This window comes from Meles meles, chromosome 11 (genome assembly GCF_922984935.1).
Source record: "Meles meles chromosome 11, mMelMel3.1 paternal haplotype, whole genome shotgun sequence".
Lineage (NCBI taxonomy): Eukaryota > Metazoa > Chordata > Mammalia > Carnivora > Mustelidae > Meles > Meles meles.
Genome location: NC_060076.1, coordinates 15,045,502 through 15,064,291, shown reverse-complemented (window position 1 = coordinate 15,064,291; position 18,790 = coordinate 15,045,502). Strand labels below are relative to the sequence as shown.

At 45.5% G+C, this 18,790-nt stretch overlaps 1 protein-coding gene across 2 annotated transcripts in view; it reads right to left on the bottom strand.

Annotated features, from left to right (window-relative positions):
• Positions 1 to 17,577, bottom strand: part of BRINP1 (BMP/retinoic acid inducible neural specific 1) — a 171,567-nt gene extending 153,990 nt beyond the window's left edge. For both annotated transcript variants that reach the window (XM_046021693.1, XM_046021692.1), the window contains exon 1: positions 17,173 to 17,577. The gene's annotated coding sequence lies outside the window, so the exon portion shown is untranslated. The remainder of the gene's footprint in view (positions 1 to 17,172) is intronic.
• Positions 17,578 to 18,790: the final 1,213 nt, after the last annotated feature.

Here is an 18,790-nt window from a genome sequence, read left to right as displayed (position 1 = left end):
ACTGAAGTTTCAGCCCTTGGAGAGAAGCCGAGAGATTTCTGCAAATGTTTTCTCTTCAACAGATGGAGCAGAAACCGAGAAGCTTTACAAGGAAGATGGATCGGTGCGTCACACTTGCAACAATAAAAATACAGCAACGGTTAAAAGCAGTCGCAGTTAAACAGAAGTGGAAACCCAGGGTTAGCCTAAATCTTTTTTTAATTAAAAGTGAAGGAGAATTTCAAAGTTCTATTTCAGCCCCTCGAAGCGTCAATGCAGTGAATCCGGAATGTTTATGTGGCTTGGCTGGGTGTCGGGCGGCTTGAGATTTATGTGGGTTTGGGTCATAGCCTAAAGGAAACCGTGAGGACCGGCATGGGGGAGGGAAATCACACACGCAGGAAAACCTGTGTTCAAATCCCGGCTCTGATGCTGCATGACTGCAAGAAAATCACGTAGCCCCAAGTGTCAATCATGTCATCTGCAAAACAGGAAAACAGGGCCTGCCCCTGAGACTTCTTGCAGGCTCTGGGTGAAATAATGGGAGTGGAACACAGGAGAAATCATCTGCAGGTTTTTACTCTCCCTGCACCTGCTGAATCAACCGCAAAGAAGCTTCCTGTTACCTTAAGTTTCTGTATCACAAGCATCCCTGGCATGGGCCGCCTTTTGCTCCCTCTTCTTCTTCTAAAGCCTGCTTTAATATCTAGATGAGCATTTCACAAACTCTGGTCTCATGACGCCTGACCTGGACACATCCGGACGCTTTTCAAAGGATTTTGAAAAAAAAAATGCCCTCGGGGTTAATAATTTGTGGTGAAGGATCCCTGCAAAGCACAGAGCCACGTCAGCACTGTGGCTAAATGGATACCGAGCTGCCCATCCTCTGCCACTTGGATGTTCTCCCCCCACTGCTCACACAACCCACAGTCCCCTCACCCCCAATACCAACTCCTCAGATGTACTCGCTGGATGATTAGGGCTTTAGCTGGTGCATACATTTTGCTACATATATTCAACTCTTTACACATCCATGCATTTTAAGAAATGCATATGAGGAAGAGGAATGCACGCACCCCCACACGTCCATGAGCATATGGATGTGTGCGAATACACACACACACGTACTCACTCACACACCAATACGTTCAGACCTAAAACACATAAACAAAGTCTTTAATAAAAAGACTCCATTTCAAATACCAGCCCCGATCACTTCAATTCTAAGAGCCTTAGTTGACACATCTTCAAAATTGAAACTGTAATATCTACCATAACTACTTCATAGTTGTAAAATCAAATATATTACCATCCATGAAAACACTTACTTCATTGTCAGAAACATTGTAGATGCTCAATAAATGTATGTCAAGTGCCACAGGTTCATTTACATATCTTACCTATTCAAAACACGTTCGTTTCCACACAAGTTTATCCCCACACAGGGCACATAAGAATCCGTGAGTACATTCAAATGCAACCCCATGCTCATGTGAAGAAGATCCAGACTCAGTTTAGGAAAGCAGCACACGCGCATGCGTACGTGCACATGAGCACAGACACAGACACACACACACACACACGCACGCACTCGCGACCCCACCGCGCGCATGCGCACGTGCAGCCTCCGTGACACAAAGCAAAAACCTCTACATATTCTACATTTCTTTAAGCCAGGTTCTTCCTGCCCCTGTGAAAATACACCACTGGATCCGAGGTCCTGTGAGAGAATATGGAGGGAATAATTACTACATACAAAATGGATGCCAGGTTTAAAAAAATTAAGAAAGAAAGAAAGAAAGAAAGAAAGAAAGAAAGAAAGAAAGAAAGAAAAGCCTTGGCAGCCAAAGCCAATACTTCAGAGAAAACACAAGCAAGGACAGGTTACAATAATAAGTTGCCATGTGTATACAAGGGGAAGCTCCGAGAGAAAAGACAGTGAGACCAGATGCCTGAGAGGCCTAGGATGCGAAAGACTTTTCTAGAAAGCTCATGGACGTTATAGAGAATCCCCTACCACTCCTACCCTCCTCAAGTTCATGGTCCAAAACAAGAGGGCCGATATTTAGGGGACTATGTTTCTAAAACGACACCATGGCTACATTTGGCCCATATGAATAATTAGAGTAGGGGTGGTCGGTGAGCAAAAATATTAATTCCTATTTTGTTTTGAGCTTCCTATTACAGTAAGTGTTCGTTTTAGGTGTCAGTAAAGTCAACCATCACCCCACCAAAACCTTTGATAATGTTCAGAAACTCCATCTGTGTCCATCATCACTGTCCCTTGGACAATATATTCACCATTAACATTATTAAGCTTTAGATTTCCTTTAGGGCCACCTTTTTCCTACACAAAGATTCTTATGAGTATTTGTATTTTTAATGCTATATTTGTATTTTCCATGAATTGGGAAAGAGGGTGGACCAGATAACCATAAAATGCCATTCTCTTCTCAAAGACTCTAATTTCATGATTCTGTGATTTTTAAGATGTGGTGGTACTAAGAGTTGACTTTTATATTCCATGAATATTACGTTCTATGACTCTATGAGATTTTGACACTAGCTTTTATTATTCTAAGATTCTCTGATTCCAAGTTTTGATAGATCCTAAAATTCTAAGATGCCAATATTATAAGAATCTGACCCTTCGAGCTTACAATTCCAAGCCCCCATTACCTCCAAATGTGATTAGCAGATTCTTGCCTGTGAGACAGGCAGAACCTAAGCCAGAGTCAAAGTACAGGGGAGGCAGAGTGGTTGTGAACAGAGAGAAAAATGCCTATTTAAGACAAGAGCTCCTAACTCACATCTCAAGGCTTTCCAAATAACACCCTTAGCTCAGTCTCTCTTCCTGACTCTATTCTATGGCCTACCTAGAGATGAGAATATTTGCTGCTAGAAGACAGGTGCGGTAGAGGCAAGGCTCAGCTGGTTTTGGCCATCTTATCTCTCAGCATCTAGCACAAGGCCACAACACAGAGGCTCTCAATAAATGTCATGCACTATTGGATTCACTCTAATATCCTTCCTCTTCCTTCTTGTCTGGATCCTTCCTCTAGCTCTCCTCCTCTTCCTCGCCCTCCTCCTGCTTGTCCTTCTCCATCACCTTTTACCAATATGTTAGAACTTCCACGTACATGAATCACACAATTCCCACAGGAATCCAGTGATGGACAGATTATTATCCCCCTTCTACAGATGACGAGATTGAAGCCAAAAATGACTGACCAAAGGCTGCACAATTAAAGTGAAAGAGAAAGGATCAAACTCAAATTGTCTTGCTCCACATTCAGTTCTCCTTCTCCTGCCTTTTAAATGAATGTTCTTAACAATAATTTAAAAATAACCACCTCACAAGACCTCCAGAAAACTGCTACCCGGACAGAAAGCTTCTACTTCCCATTACTGACTTTCACTCTGAATTCATTTTCTCAGTCCATACCAATTCTCATTTCAGGATTTCCAATAATTGAGGGCCTACCACACCCAACTGTTCCTTTCATTTTTAAGCCTTTTTTTCCCTCCTCTTGAGAGTGCTGTACATGGCATGTGTTTATTTTTCAATTAAAGCAAATTAAACTTAATTTTGTTTTGAGACTTTTTTATTATATTTTTTTAGAATTTCACAGCCCACGGTGAGATAATTGAGACCCTGCTGTTTCTGGAAACACTATTTAGAGAGCAGGACTAGATCTGGCACAACCTTGGAGGGAGCCATCCATAACCCCTCCTTCCCCTTTGTCACACACCACAGTATTTCTGCAGTGTGTCCACTTCCTTGCCACTGTCTTACCCTGGAAGGTAATCCATGTGTCATGTGAACCATAACCTGCCAAAGGGCCACCAAACCCCCTCTCCCTTCCTCTTGTCTTAATCCTAGATCTGGTCATGATAATCCTTTTCTTAAGAGTTACTGATAATTTTCTAGACCTATTACTTAATATGAGTTCTAAGGCTTTATATATCCCAGTCCAAGGTTATTTTCTCCAGCTTCACCCTGAGCATGTTTTCCAGTCACGCTGAACTACTTCCTCTCCCATTGTCCACTTGGAAGGTCTTTTTTCCATCTACCCAACTAGCTATGCAACCTCCATGGCTCAAGCAGACAGACCTCCCCTCCATTTCCTAACACGCTGCCTGTGTTCTAATTTCAGCAGCAGTTACTCTGTATTATCTCAGTTTGCACATCTGTTTCCTCATCAAACTGGCAAGAGCTTTAGAGCAGGAAAATGTCCTATTCATCACAGATGGTCCAGAATCTGGAACATAGTAACTCCTCAAAAAGAAATGTGTTTTTTTGGGGGAAAAAAATGGGAAGAAAGCAGGAATAGGCTAAGAGAGATCAAGGAGGAAAATAAGGAGAGAGAAAAATAAAGCAAGAATGTAAGATGATAAGGAAGGAAGGAATGAAGGACAGAAGGAAGGAAAGAGGGAAGGAGGGAAGGAAGGAAAGGCAGACGGAGGAAGAGAGGGAAGGATGGAGGGAGTAAGTGAGGGAGGAAGAGACAGGAGGGAATGAAGGAGGAATGTGAAACATTAAATCTGGGAAACTTCCCTATTGTTCTTTATAATAATTTTAAAATATGACCATCATATCTGAAATAATACAGACCATCAGAATTGCTTATAAAACATTTTTCCATATGCATAATATTCTGATTTTTCAATGGAAGATATATTCATCTAGTGTAGAGTCTCCTAAAGTAAGCTATAAAGAATTATTAATAAGAACTAAGTGAAAAATACAGAAAGTTGAAATTTTGTGGTCAAATAACTTCGAGAAAGCTTGAATTAGTTTGAAAATCTCCCTCTATCAATGAACTTTGTTGGAAACTTGAATTTGCTTATATATAAACTGATTTTCAGGAACAAGGTAGACCATGAAGCATCTCCCAAAGGTATCTGACCACACTACATGCTTTCCTTGGAGTTTCTGAAGATCTAGTGCCCCATAGGATAGGATAGGAAAATGTTCTGCTGATGGAATGATTGCCATCTGGGAGTCAGCAATCTGGGGCTATAGTTGAGCGTCCATACTAATAAAGACTATGGCCTTCGCCATGACAATCTCCCTATCAAAGTCTTTGTTTCCTTATCTTCAAAAAGAGGTAGGTGGGACACAATGGATCTTAAGGACTCTTCTGGCTCAGTTCTAACATTCTATGGTTTTGTGATGAAAAAAAGATATAAGCTTGGTGTCATGTCTTTGTGCCTACCATATGCCCTACCTGGAATGTCCCCTTTTTCACTTCCACAAGTACAGATCCCTTCCTCTAAAGACACCACCTGTCCCAAGGCAACATGAATTAGCAAGTGTTCACTCCTAAGGTTTCCTATGGAAATATTTCATTTCTCTAAGAGGCTGCCTTGAATATAGCTCATACTTTGTTTAATTCATTTAATCTGTTGATGGCAATTATGTAGGTCATACGTTGTGATGACAAAAGTGGCTAAGACAGAGGCTCACATTTGCTTTCTGTTCCTTCTAAATCCTTGGGGACATGTCAGTCATATGTGGTCTCCCGAAGAGCTTCGTACGAAGACTTAATCTAGGACAAAATCTGTCGTTTTTAAGTCCACCTTACAGTCCTTTTGGCGTTTCAGCCAATAAAGTCAAGTCATTTTTTAGAGCCTTGGAACTCCTTATTCAACTCTTATACAAAAAAAAGTAATAAAGCAGAGCAGAAAAAGTGGCTGCTCTGGTATAGATGGTGAGGTGTCCGTCTCACCTGCCCCAGGCCTCTCTCCTACTCCTGCGGTGGCCCTCCTTGCCCAACATTAAAAACAAAGATGGAGTCAGAACGAAAGTCTTCTGATGTCAAGGCAGCAGCCACACCAAATCCACACTTTCCAAATCACAGCAACAAAGTACAACCAAACACGAAACGATTCGAGGTGATACAAACGTGCTGCAGCTTTCCTTTTAAGGGTGCGATAGTTACTTTAACATCTTTGGTTGGTATGAGTAGCCCTGCTCCAGCCAAGGTCAAGTAAAAAAAGAAAAGGAAAAAACAGACAAAGCAAACAAACAAAAACCCTGAGTCCATTTAACTGTGATTTAGGACAAGTGACTTAGAAATTTAGCAAGCTTTACATTAAAGGATGTGCCTCTGCTCCTCTTCCCACCAAGAACTGCTCGCTGGTCCCCCACATCCTACTACTTAAAACATTCATTACCCACGGAATGCACATGCATTACAGAGATATTAGGCAATACAAGTAAAATATAAAAGACTGACGTTCACTCATAATCTCTCACCCAAAAAGAACCCATCCAATATCTGGGAGCATCTTATAAAAGAGCAGGTTATACATAATGTATCCTAACGTATATATTTTTTAACGCAATGGCTCATCAAAAATATGCCCATGTCGATAAGCATCATCATGAGTGCCATATATTGAGCCCCTGGGACCTGTCACTAAGTACTTTACACATGGGATGCTCCATTCGCACAGCCAAGCTCGTGGGGAGGTATTGTTGGTAGACCCCATTTACCGATCACGTTCCTGGTCTTCATTCGGCTTTCTAAGAGGAAAATGTGCTCCGTATCCTTAGTGATTGTAGAGATCCCATGATACACTTTGTTCTGTTGTTTCTTTTCTTTTTTCTTTTATCCCAAACACTCAATAAAATTTCTTGTTCACCTACCTGTGCACGTATAATTAATTTATTTCTCAGCATGGGGAACTTCTCCGTCTGTGTTGTTTTTCTCCTTAATACCAATATTCCTGTGTGTGTCTCTGTGTGTGTGTGTGTGTGTGTGTGTGTGTGTGTCAAGAGAGAGAGAGCCGATATATACACATCACTTCTCTTGCAGCATCTGGCTGCAACAATTCTCGCCACCTCCATCCTGCCATTTCCTGAGATGCTTTTTAAAAGTGCTACTGTTTCCAGAGGTGCCTTTAGTGATTCTATTCCAAAGAAAAGTAACATCTTTGTTCTTGGCTCTGGCCCAGAGGTAGAAAGTAGCTTTTCTATGACGACTGGTCCTGGTCTGAGCAGCATTCGAACTTCCAAAACTTAAGGGTACAAATAAACACACCCAGCTAAGGTTTCCTCCTGAGGCATTGTGAAGTTAAATTACTATTTTAAGAGGCTATGAAGTTGGCAGGCAGAAAACCCTGGAAGGGTGGAAGATATTCACGATGCTGACAGATAAAGAAGGAGAGAAAGGAAAATGCAGGTTATTAAGGAGATTTAAGAAGCATCTCCTGGAACATGCAAGATAGATGCCTCTCTCATTTAGGAGCCTACGAGACTGGGATTGATAGATGCCTCTCTCATTAAGAAGCCTACAAGACTGGGATTGAGGGCAGGGCCTGCGTGACAGGATGGCTGAAGATTTGCCACAGTGGACCTGGCGGAAGACAATGGAGACGAAGAGGCAATGATCAACCTTGATTTGGGGAAGCCACCAAGCCGCCAAGGGCCAGACCATGCCCTAGATGGGCAGATGAAGGGAGGACAGTTCAATGAAAGGATGTTAGCCCTCAGTGTCCACTGATACAGGTTTGAGACCCAGTGTTATTGTTTATTACATATCTTGGGGCAAATCCTTTCACTTCCGAGCCCCACAGTCCTCATCTGGAAAATGGGGAGAATAGTTACACGAAGAGGAGGAGGAAGATGAACATGGTTCACACCAGAGCATGAAGCATGCTGTCAGTCATGCTCTCCCACAGGCACCTGTGGAACCCCCAGTCTCACAGCCTAGAAAAGCAAACCCAGAAGTGCAAGGATATGGGCTACAGGGGTCCAGGTACTAGAACCAACTTAGATACACTTTGATGCTGAAGAGAAAAAAATGTATAGGTCACAGAGTGAGAGAAAATTCATCTAGACTCTATTGAAGGTGACTTTCAGCTCCGATGGCTATCTATAACTGGTTTCTGACCCATAGTAGGATAAAGAATACAAAATCTGCCCCAGTCATTTTGATTTTATATTTTTCCATGACTTTTCCTGGGCTCTCAATCTCTCCCCTAACTTCTGGTCTCATACTGCCATCTTAGGGGAGGGGGATTAGTAAAAATGATTGAGGAAGCTCATTTTCAAGGTAAGGCCTTGAACCTGGTGGTAATGTCTCCTCCAGAGCACTTCCAGTGGGAGAACATACCTACCGGCCTGGGCAACATTTAATCTAATGCAAAAGGGTATAGTGATTATAACAAGTAATAATAATGTTTATGTAACATTGATGGTCTGCCAGTCATTGTTCAAACATTTACCATATCAACTCACTAAACCTCACAATATCTCTATGGTGGTCAGTACGGTCCTCTTCATTCTGTAGAAGAGGAAGCTGGCGCAGAAAGATCAGGTAATCTGGCCAAGGTCACAGAGCTAGAGAGTGGCAGAGGGGGCATTCACACTCCAGCATTAAAGCTTTCAACCACAACACTTTCAAGTCAGACAGAAATAGTCCAAATCCTCCACACTATCATTGACTCTGTGGGTGGCCCAGGACAAGTGACATCACTGTGCTGTGCCCCGGTTTCCTCATCGTTAGAACAAGGGTGATGTCGCCCATGCATGAGCTCGTTCAGAATATTCAACAAGATATCTGTAACAAGTACCCGTTATAGCACAGAGGTTATAGGCAGTGCTCGGCACGGACACTCTCCCACTCCAAGAATGGCTTTGTCATTGTGACATTTCAGCCACCCCATGTAGGTGGAGATCTTTCCAGAATCCCCTCAAATCCCATCCTATGTTCTGCCTAAATGCATAATTCCCAACATCAGGAAGAAGAGGAGAGCGCAGGTAAAGCTGAGTCTGATCTAATATTTTCAGGAATCGTTTGTCAGGCTTTACTGGACTTTGAATGATGCTGTCCTGTTGATAAGCATTTAGAATAAAATTCTTTACGACCCTGTTCAGCCCTCCTTTGCCTTGGCCATCTCTGGCAATGGCATTCAATGAGGACCACTTCCTCTCCGACAGTCTTGCCTCCAAAATTTGTCTCAGCTGAAAAACCATATTATCACCCCCTGCCAGGTAATCGATTTTTCGAGCTTTCCCCTCCATTCCTAAACATACCAAAACGCTGATTTTCTTTTTTTAATGGCCCTTCTGCTCTGTGCAGATGTTTTTAATACCATCAGCCAGGACTCTTGCAGGTCCTCCCCCAATCATATGTCTATAAACTCAGAGCCCACGGGATTCCATGAGAAATTTAGCTTCCCCACTACCACAGACTGAAACGTACTTACTTAAGGCAGACGTCCCCGTCACAGTTCTCAGAATGCTCCTGCAGCTTAATCTTGGGGCTTCTGGAGTGTCTACGAATTCCACAGCCCTCCAGAATTTCATCCACTTTTGTGGACTGCTAATTCTTAGAATGGAGAGAGGTGAGCGGACTGCTTGAAAGCAATCGTATGTCTTAAATGTCTGCCCTCCTCCATCTGAATCAGCTTGGCGTCTGTAACTCGGCCACTCCATGTTACCCCCAGGATCCATTGTTTCTCACTGAGCTTCCCCCTGGCTCATTTGCAGGACCTTTGAAAGGCTGGATGAATTATATTTCAGAAACCCCTCTGGGCCACTATTGGGTTAACCCTTACAAAGGGTTCTAGCCGTTTAGATGGGCCATTTACTTGGAGCCCCACAGCTTCAACCTTTGCAATTTACACAAAAACGATTGCATCTTGCTTTTGTTAATTGCCTTATGAATCTACCTCCTCACCCATGGAGGGGGATACAGTCTTAGCTGCTCCCAAAGTGGCCCAGACACCATTGTATGTGACTCTACGCCCTGTGAGAAAATCTCCGCACACTGGGAATAGGATTTGTTCCAAATGATCTATTTGGTGTCCGTACCAGCTTGCTATTCCCATGTGTGGCCTCCACTGGGTAGCAGACAGGCCCAGTAATTCACCCTTCGAACTCTCTCACACCCTGTCCTGTCCAATCTATTCTCCTTAAGGTCACCTGCAATTTTCAAAACACATTTCCTTTGAGATACAAAGATCCCCCTTGCCCACATATGAAGAAAAGAAATTAATTTCACTTTCCCTCAGCCTCATTATCTTCTTAATTGTCTTCTTGGCCCCCTCAGTAACAAGGACTGTCTATGGATTTCTAGGCAGCCTTTTTAGGCTACTGCGTTCCAGGAGGACAGTGGACTTCATGCTACCACTTAATCGCTCTGATATGAAGAGTTACGATAGTGGCACATCCCTCCCACTCAGTCCCGTGTCTGGAGTCACAGTCTGTGCCCTGAGGTGTGACTTCTGTTCGATTTGCTCATTTTTGAGACGATATCGAAACATTCTGATGAAGCATGGCCATCACGCTCTGTCTCTCTGTGCCCTTGCAAGAACTTCGTCATGCAGTATTTCACTGAGCTGGGGCAAACCCCTTCGGTAAGGCAGGGCACCGTCTGGTCCTTCTCGATTTGCAGAAGGCAAGCTCAAATTGGGGCAGATAGGTTCTTAAGGTGGTCCAGAAATACAAGGATAGGAGCTGGGACTAGAACTGGGGGCCCTGAGCCCCTGTGCTCTTACTATGTGACATTTAAAATGAATGGAGATAGACAATGAAAAGGTATGTCCTCTGATCTCCAGACCTTATGGTCCCCGCCATCTTCCTCATCATCGTCCCCATCACCACTGGTGTCTTCTTCTCCTCTTTACCTTCCTCATCCTCTCATAGACTTCTGAAATGACACTTGTCCCTCTACCATGAACGATCATGATGAATTTGCAGACCTCCTCTGTTAGAATGCCAGCAACTGGGTGGATTCATCACCGTCTCCACCAAGGTCTTTCCGGGACTAGATACCCAATAATTATTTGCTGATAAGGCAACACTAACTTTCATTTTATTTTACCAGACTTCATTTCAATACCTTTCTCTTCAAGTATTCACTCTCTTCCTCCTTTTCTATCCATAACCTCCCGTCCAATTCTTCCCCTCCCTTTAGAGCTGCAGGTGTCCAGAGCATGCAACACCCAGAACAGGACTAGAAATTAAGGTGAAAAGAACTCATTGAGATGATGGATTAAAAATGGACAAGATGAGGGTGGCGCAGCAGGTTGAGCACCTGACTCCTGTTTTCATCTCTGGTCATGATCTCAAGGTCCTGAGATGGAGCCTCATGTCGGCTCTGTGCTCAGTGGGGAGTCTGCTGGAGATTCTCTCCCCCTCTGCCCCTCCCTACAACCCCCTTCATGTGAGCACGCACTCTCTCTCAAATAAATAAATCCTTATTATTATTAATATTATTTTAATGGACAAGATGGAAACCTGTCAAGGGCACTTGATGCTGAGCTCCTGTCAATCTCCACTCCCTTCTCAGCTCAGTCCTTGGGCTGCCCACTCCCTAAGCAAGGGCATTTTATGGGCAGGGGATTGTGGTGGAATTCTAGACTTTTTATTCCTGCAGCTTTGACAAGGCCTTTTGATCTGGCCCCGCCTACCTTTCTTATTTCCATCTCATGACGTTCTTTTTCTCACTTATGAGCTCTAGCCAGAAGATCACGTGGCTCTCCTAAGCTTGCACATATTCAAGGACTTGACCTTTGCTGTCTCTGCCACACGGCTAGCTTCTTCTCACCTAAACCAGCTCCACCGGCACGCCCTCAGAGAAGTCTCCCCTGGCTACCCTAGCTAAAGTCACATCGTCCACATTCCTAATTATTTGCATGGCATTTACTATGACGTGAAGTTCTTTTGCTTATCTATTTGTTTACTCATTTATTGCCCATCTCTCCCCACGAGACTCTGAGCTCCACGAAAAGAGGACCCTGTTCATTCTGCATCTTCAGTGTCCAGATCTGTGCGGCCCAATACGGAAGCTACTCATCACAGATAACTATTGACATTAAAATTAAAATTGGATTCAATTAAAAGCTCAGTTCATGGGGCACCTGGGTGGCTCAGTCAGTTAAGCATCTATCTTCGGCTCAGGTCATGATCTTGGGGTCTTGGGACAGAGTCCTGCGTCCAGCTCCCTGCTCAATGGGGACTGTTTCTCCCTCTCCCTCTGTCACTCCCTGGCTTTCTTTCTCTCTCTCAAATAAATAAATAAAATCTTAAACAAACAAACAAACTCAGTTCATCAGTAACACTAGTTCCATTTCCAGTGCTCAGAGTCACATGTGCTTAGTGGCTACCATATTGCACAATACAGAGAACATATCCATTACCACAAAAAGGTCTACTTGATAGCACTGGTCTAGAGCAATGCTTGAAAAATAGTCGCCACCTAATCAACATTTGTTGAATAAATGGATGAAATCAATGCCCCTTTTAAAGCTTACTCAATTCTAGATAACCATCCCCCTTTTGTGGCTTTTAAACCCTCTAAGCGTGATCAACTAGAGAGCGCCCAGAGAATGCCCAGAGATCAACATCCAGCTTGATGAGGGACCCAAACAAATATTACAGGACACAGGGCTGCGGCAATAGGGTCTCCAGAAGGAGAATACTAGTGATCATATGATTATACTTCTACAATATGTGAAGAACTGACAATTAGAAGAGAATTATATTTGTGTTGTATGATTTCAGAGACTTACGGACAAAAGGCAGATAGAGGGTCACAGTGAGAAAACATCCAACAAAGCTCTCCCTCTACAGCATAGGCTGGTTTGTGTGATAATGACTTCGCCGTTAATAAAAGTACAAAAGATGAGACTGAGTGGATATGTGTCATGAGTATCACAGAAAGGATTCTTGGTTCTCAAATAAGGAAAAGGGTCTAGTTAATGAGAAACCTTAAAAACACTGAGATTCTTTGATCAAATGGCTCCATGACTCCTTCAGAACATCGATTTCAAAGAGTTAATACTGTGCCCTGAGCTATACTAAAATCCGCTGAACAGCCCAGTCCTGTTGGCCATCCACAATGGTTACCATTAACACAGTGGTCCACCAGAAAGAGCAGAGATGTTGAAGAAGGGGGAGTTAGGTTCTAAGTCTAGCTGTGCTGTTCATGTGACCTTGGGCAAGGGACCCAGCCAGCATGAGTTTCCCTTTTTTTTCTATGAAAGAACTGTATCTGCCTCATTGGGTGGAAAGTAAGATTAAATGAGAAGAAAACTAAAGACCCTGAAACATAGTAGGGCAAAGTTCACTTCCAAGTAGGGCCTAATTCCACCCATCTGTATCATCACTGACATTCCTATATTGATGGTATAGGCGGCAGGATTGTATTGTTTTGAATGAACTTGAAACTATTATTGGAAGGAGAAAGAGTGAGAGGGAGAGAGAGAGACATGACAGCTGTTATGGAGACTGGACTCAAAATGCAACAGCAAACATTCATGGAGCAACTACTATGTGTCAGTCCCTGAAGATTTAAAAAAAAAAAAAAATGCTCTTACCAAGACCATAATGAAGAGAGCAAGCCATGCATATATAAAATAGGGCAAACAGAGACCCAGGCTAAAATAAAAGTCTCAGACAAAATTATATGAGAGAACAGGGGAGAGATTTATTCCAAAATAAGATTTTGGGAAGACTTCTCGGAAGGGTCATTTGGGTTGGATGTTAAAATATCAGTGAGATTTTTAAAAGTAGAAGCTGACGCTGAGAGAGAGAAAGGAGAAAAGTACTCCTTGCAGAAGGGGTTAGAATAGAAAACAACAAGGGGGATTATTTGGAGAATGACATTTGAAAATCTGTCCTTTTCACCTGACCCCCATTTTGTCTTTAATATGATTACCGGAAGTTCAGTGACCGATTCATTACTCTTTGAATTCTAGCAAAGGGAACACAGGGAGAGAAGGGCAGGTTATGTCTAACCTTAGAGGCCTGTTCAGGTGCTATATCCTGGCGACTTCATCTAAGGAATTGGGAGGGAGCAAGGTAGAGGATGTCAATCAGGATGTCTGCTCACACAACTGAAGGCGCCATGGGCAAAGACCTTCCAGGGAAACATAAGACTTAGGGGTCAAGAGCATAAACTCTTGCAAGCACCCGGGTATTTCATTTGGACTGGCCAGGGGAGAGGGGTTTTTAAAGTCCCCACCTGCACCATTCCAGATACAGTCACTGCAGCCTGAGCTGGGCCCTGGAAACTCAACGGGGGCCCAACAGCTGATTTGGAATCTCTGAGCCAGTTCTCCTTGGTTGAAATGGAGTCACAGCTCCCCCTTCTGGAAGCTAAAGTGCCATCCAGCCTCGGAAAAGCCTGTGTGGAAAGGCTCTATTGCAGATGGGCCTGAAACCCCCATGTTTTTTTTCTCAGTGCTCCCCGGCACCCCGAAATGAGCATCAAGGAGTCTGGGAACACTTTTATGTGGGCTTGGTTCTGACTTCTCTAGAGCCCATGCCTCACAGGGCTTTCTCTCTCCTCTTCCCTGGAATGATGAGTCCCAGTCTTTGCGTGTGGGTGATGCCTTTATATAGGGGAACACAATTTGGTGCGGAGGTTGAAATTCCCTTTTGGGGAATATGGCAAGTAGGGAGGGTTTCTAAATCTCTGTGTGCACATGTGTATGAGTGCATGTATACATGTGTGCTTGGGTATACTCCCGTGACAGCAGGATGTATCATTGTATAGGGCAAGAGTCTCATGAATATGAAGAAATTAATCTGCCTGAAGTATTTGCATCAGTAGATGGGCATACACTCGGCTCTCTGGAAGGCAAAGTATTCCTTAATAAAGAGCTCGGGTAGAGTCCAGATGTTCTGCTGGGCTCTGTCTCCCAGTCAGAGTCCATAGGGGGTCTTTGCCTGTGTGTATTCTCTGTGTGTTTGTGTGTGTGTGTATCTGTCTGTCTGTCTAGTGGGGACACCGATTAAAGCATTGAACCCTTTCTCTCTAGGGTCATGTTTCCAGATGGAGCAGCTCTGAAATGAGAAGTCTGATGAGGGACGACAGCGATTGTTTTAGGTGGGAGCAAAGTGGCTGGATGGGAATAGGAAGCAACACGGTCCCTGGGCAGTGTGGTGGAGTGGAAAGGACATTGATCGGGGTGTCAGGCAGCACAGGTTCTAGCCTGGGCATACCACGAACTTGCTAGAGAATGTTATGGAATTCTCCTCCCCCTCTCTGGGCCACAGAGTCCTGCCTGTCTGTTCTTCAATAACCAGCTTCAATTGTCTACGAATTGGAAAAAGAGATAAACGAGAGCAGTTCCGATCACAGGGTCTCCTCTGATTTCACTATCCCCTTTCCCCCCAAAAATGAACCAGGGAGCTCTGCTCTGACACGAGTTTCTCGAAGCAGATTCCTTGTAGCCCTGTGAAGGCTGCAGCCTGAGGTATCAGCCTCTGGCCTGAGACTCATGTGTCTGCGAGTGTCTGCAGGTAACATCATCATCCACCCGCCAGGGCAGGTCCTTGCAAACACATGTTTGCTTTCATCTCTCTCCAGAAGACACACACACATACACACGCATGCGCACACATGTGCATGCACACATGCACACACACAGACACACACATATAATCTTAAATACACAGTTATATTTCTACTTTTCTTTTCCCCAAAAGGTCTTTTCGGTGGCTCCTTGCCAGCCAGGGTGCACGCCAGGCTGTCCCAGCATCTCAGCCCTTGTCCTCCACCAGCCTCCGTGCCTGACGGCAGAACGGCTGCCTCTTCTTACCTTGGGAAAGTAACAGCTGCCGAGTCTGGAAGCCATGCTAACAGCAGTAAAACTCAGCATTTTTTGCTGAGTAGGGCAAGCCTTTAAGAGGCATCCGGGAATCAAATCAATGGCTGGCCCCAGAGTCCAAACCTAGCAGGACCTAGCCAGGGTAGCCCAGGGACTTACCAGGAGAGCCTCCTAGGAGGTGGAGGAAAGAGGAAAGAGGGACTTGACTCAAACTGTCTTCCTTACTGACATTCTCCACATGGTCCCTGTGCCCTTGGCAGTATTTTGGAGCCAAGCAAGAGATGTGAGGTGCAAATCAACAGCAGTTTAAGTCAATTACCGCCACATTCTGCCCTGAGTTCCCCACCCACCATCCTTGTAGGTCTCCCTCAGTACTGAAACATGCACACACGCACACACACACACACACACACACACACACACACACACACACACACCTCTCTGTTCTCCCATTTTCCTCCTAACTCTAGTAGAGCCATGAGGAGGCACAGTTTAAGAACAGATTCTCCTGGGGCTTCCCAAGCTTCTCTGAAATAGGGTAGGGAAGGAGGAATGTCTTAGGGAAGTGCCCCATCCATCTCCTTCCATATCACGCAGAGCTGCCCCCAGATGAATTTTTCTCTAAGATCCCGTGTAACTATGATGGATGAGCAGGTCCCTGAGGACTCTTCTCTTTTCCCATTAGGGGGTCCATGCAAACTTGCCCAGGTCCTCCCCAAAAGCACCAGTAGCTGGAGGTGCTCTTACGCTCTTATGATGACAAATGGAGAGGTAGGGTAGACTCTATCCCAGACTTGCCCAGCCCCACACAAGGAGCCCACCGCTGACTTCTCCCTTTCTCTGTCACCCACTACCCAGTGACTCCAAATTCCCATCAGAATCCTGGAGCCTGCCCAACGTGGAATTTAAAGTGACAGTATGTCATTGCCTCGGGGTTTGACCATTTCTCTTTCATATTAAAGGGTGAGTCCAAGTATACCAGGTCTCCGTGGTTTGGAGGAATTTTCCTTCAAGGGTACCAATATTGGGCTAAATAAGGTGCCATCCTTATCTCTAGAATGCTCCCCAAACCCCAAGCCCAGAGCGCAGAGAGGAAGTCCACAGCGGGTTTCCCGAGGTCTACGTGATCTTATAGTAAGGATCCCATTCCATGTAAGCTGGAGAGACCTAATTAAGAAGACACACAAGCGCACACATACAAACACATACGTACAAGCATGCACACACACATCGCGCCATAAGTAGGTTATAGGACCTCTCTTTACCCCCTCCCCTGCACATATACACAGCACAAACACACGCATCAAACGCAAACGACGCTGCACACGCAAACACACACTAGCACCACATCAAGTTCCCACCATGGTACACACGTCGGGAGCGCGCGGGGAGCACACACGCCACTTACTAAAACCCGCATTTAACCCTTGGCGCCCCAGAATACAGAGCCCTCCCCCTCCCGGGAACCTGAGAGGACTTGGAGGCGGCGGGGCGGCCGATGGAAGAGCCGAAGGGTGCCGGGAGGGGGAGGGGCAGGGCGGGCAGGGGCGCCCCGAATGCGGTCCGGGCGGTCTCCAAGGGCAGCGGGGCTGCCGGGCTCTGTGCCTGGCGCCGCCTTACCTGGAGTCAATGTCCGTCTTTGGCGGAGAGCTGCGGGAGGACGCTTTTTATTCGGCTCGGTGGGAACTTGGGAGAGCCCGGCGTCCAGCTCGCATACCGGGAACGGCGCGGGGACTGCAGGCGTGGGGGGTACCTGGCTCCTAGCAGCCTGGCTCATACTCAGCCTTAAAGTCCCCTTCGCTGGTCCCGAGGACAGGCATGAATCCAGGCTCCGGAAGGCGGTCACTACTCCCTCAGCCTCCTGGCTCTCTCGCTCTCGCTTTGCTCTCTGGCTCGCTCGCTCTCTCCCTCTCTCGCTCGCTCGCCTGCGCTTTCCTCCTCCCCCCGCGCCAGATCAGTTCGCAGCCGTGGGGACCGGGAGCGAGGCAGCCAGCGAATGGAGAGGGAAGTCCAAGTGCGCCGCGGTCTCCGGGCGGGGAGCAGTGGAGGCCGGGCTACGCGGGGGGAGGGACTTACCCGGCGACGGGCGAAAATGAATGGGGGAGCGGCTGCCGGGGGCGGGGAGGGAGGAGCAAAAAGCCTGGGTTTATTCTGAGGAGTGTTTTGTACATCTTTAGGCGGAGGAGGAGAAGGAAGAGGAGGAGAGAAGAAGGCCTTCTCCAAGGGAGGGGCGGCCTGGGTGGGCTGAGGCTGAACCTCTGGGGAGTCTCGTGGGTCTGGGGATAGGGTGGCTTGTGTCCGTATATGAGCACCCAAAGGGACTGTGTGCGGTGTGTGTGCGCAAACCCCGATTCCTGGTGTCTTAAGCGTGTCTGTAGCTGTGTGCGTTGCGAGTATCTGAGTGTTGCTGGGTATGCGGGTGCTAGTGATTCTGTGTGTATCTATCTGAGTGTGGTTCTGTCTGGGGAGGTGACTGTGTGGGTCCATTTGTATCCGTGCGCGTCTCTAAGAGTATTTAAGACTGTTTGTTTCTCTGTATGTGTAGGCATGAGCCCACGTAACCTCCCCGAATTAAGCAAGTGCTTCTCTACGTGGGCAGGATGTAGGAGCGAGAAGCTAATGGGACGCAAAGTTCTCTCCATACCACCAGAGGCAGAGAAGGGGTGAGGGTATGGGGGCTAAGACATTAATACAGAGAACCAAAGACTCCAAATTTAACCTGAGGTGCAGGCTCTGGTTGCTGACGCGGGGCCTCTCCCAGAAGCAGCAATGAATCTAAATTCTCACGCAGTGCTTATTCTGTATGTTTGCTTACTTTGCTGTTTCCTCCTCCTCCTCCTCCTCCTAATTAAAAAAAATCAACAATGAAGATTGCTAGTCTCTGGAAGCTTAGGCAAGGGTAGGTAACATCAGTGAAGCTACTGGATGGAGGGGTATGGAGCAGTAAGGAAAAGGTGATGAGAAACTTAAAGGAACACAGATTCAGTAAGTGTCAGCTCTAGATGGTTAGAATCCTCTCTGTGATCTTGGCCAAATTACTGACCTCTCAAACCTCAATTTCCCATCTGTGTAATAGAATAATATAACAACCTATCTAGCATGGCTGGTGTAAGATATAAATGAGTTAATTTATGGGAAATCACTTAGAATACTCCCTGACACCTAGTGAGTGCCCAAAGCATGTTATCTGTAATTGTTATTGTTCTTGTTATTAATGTTACGATTATTCAAGGGGTGT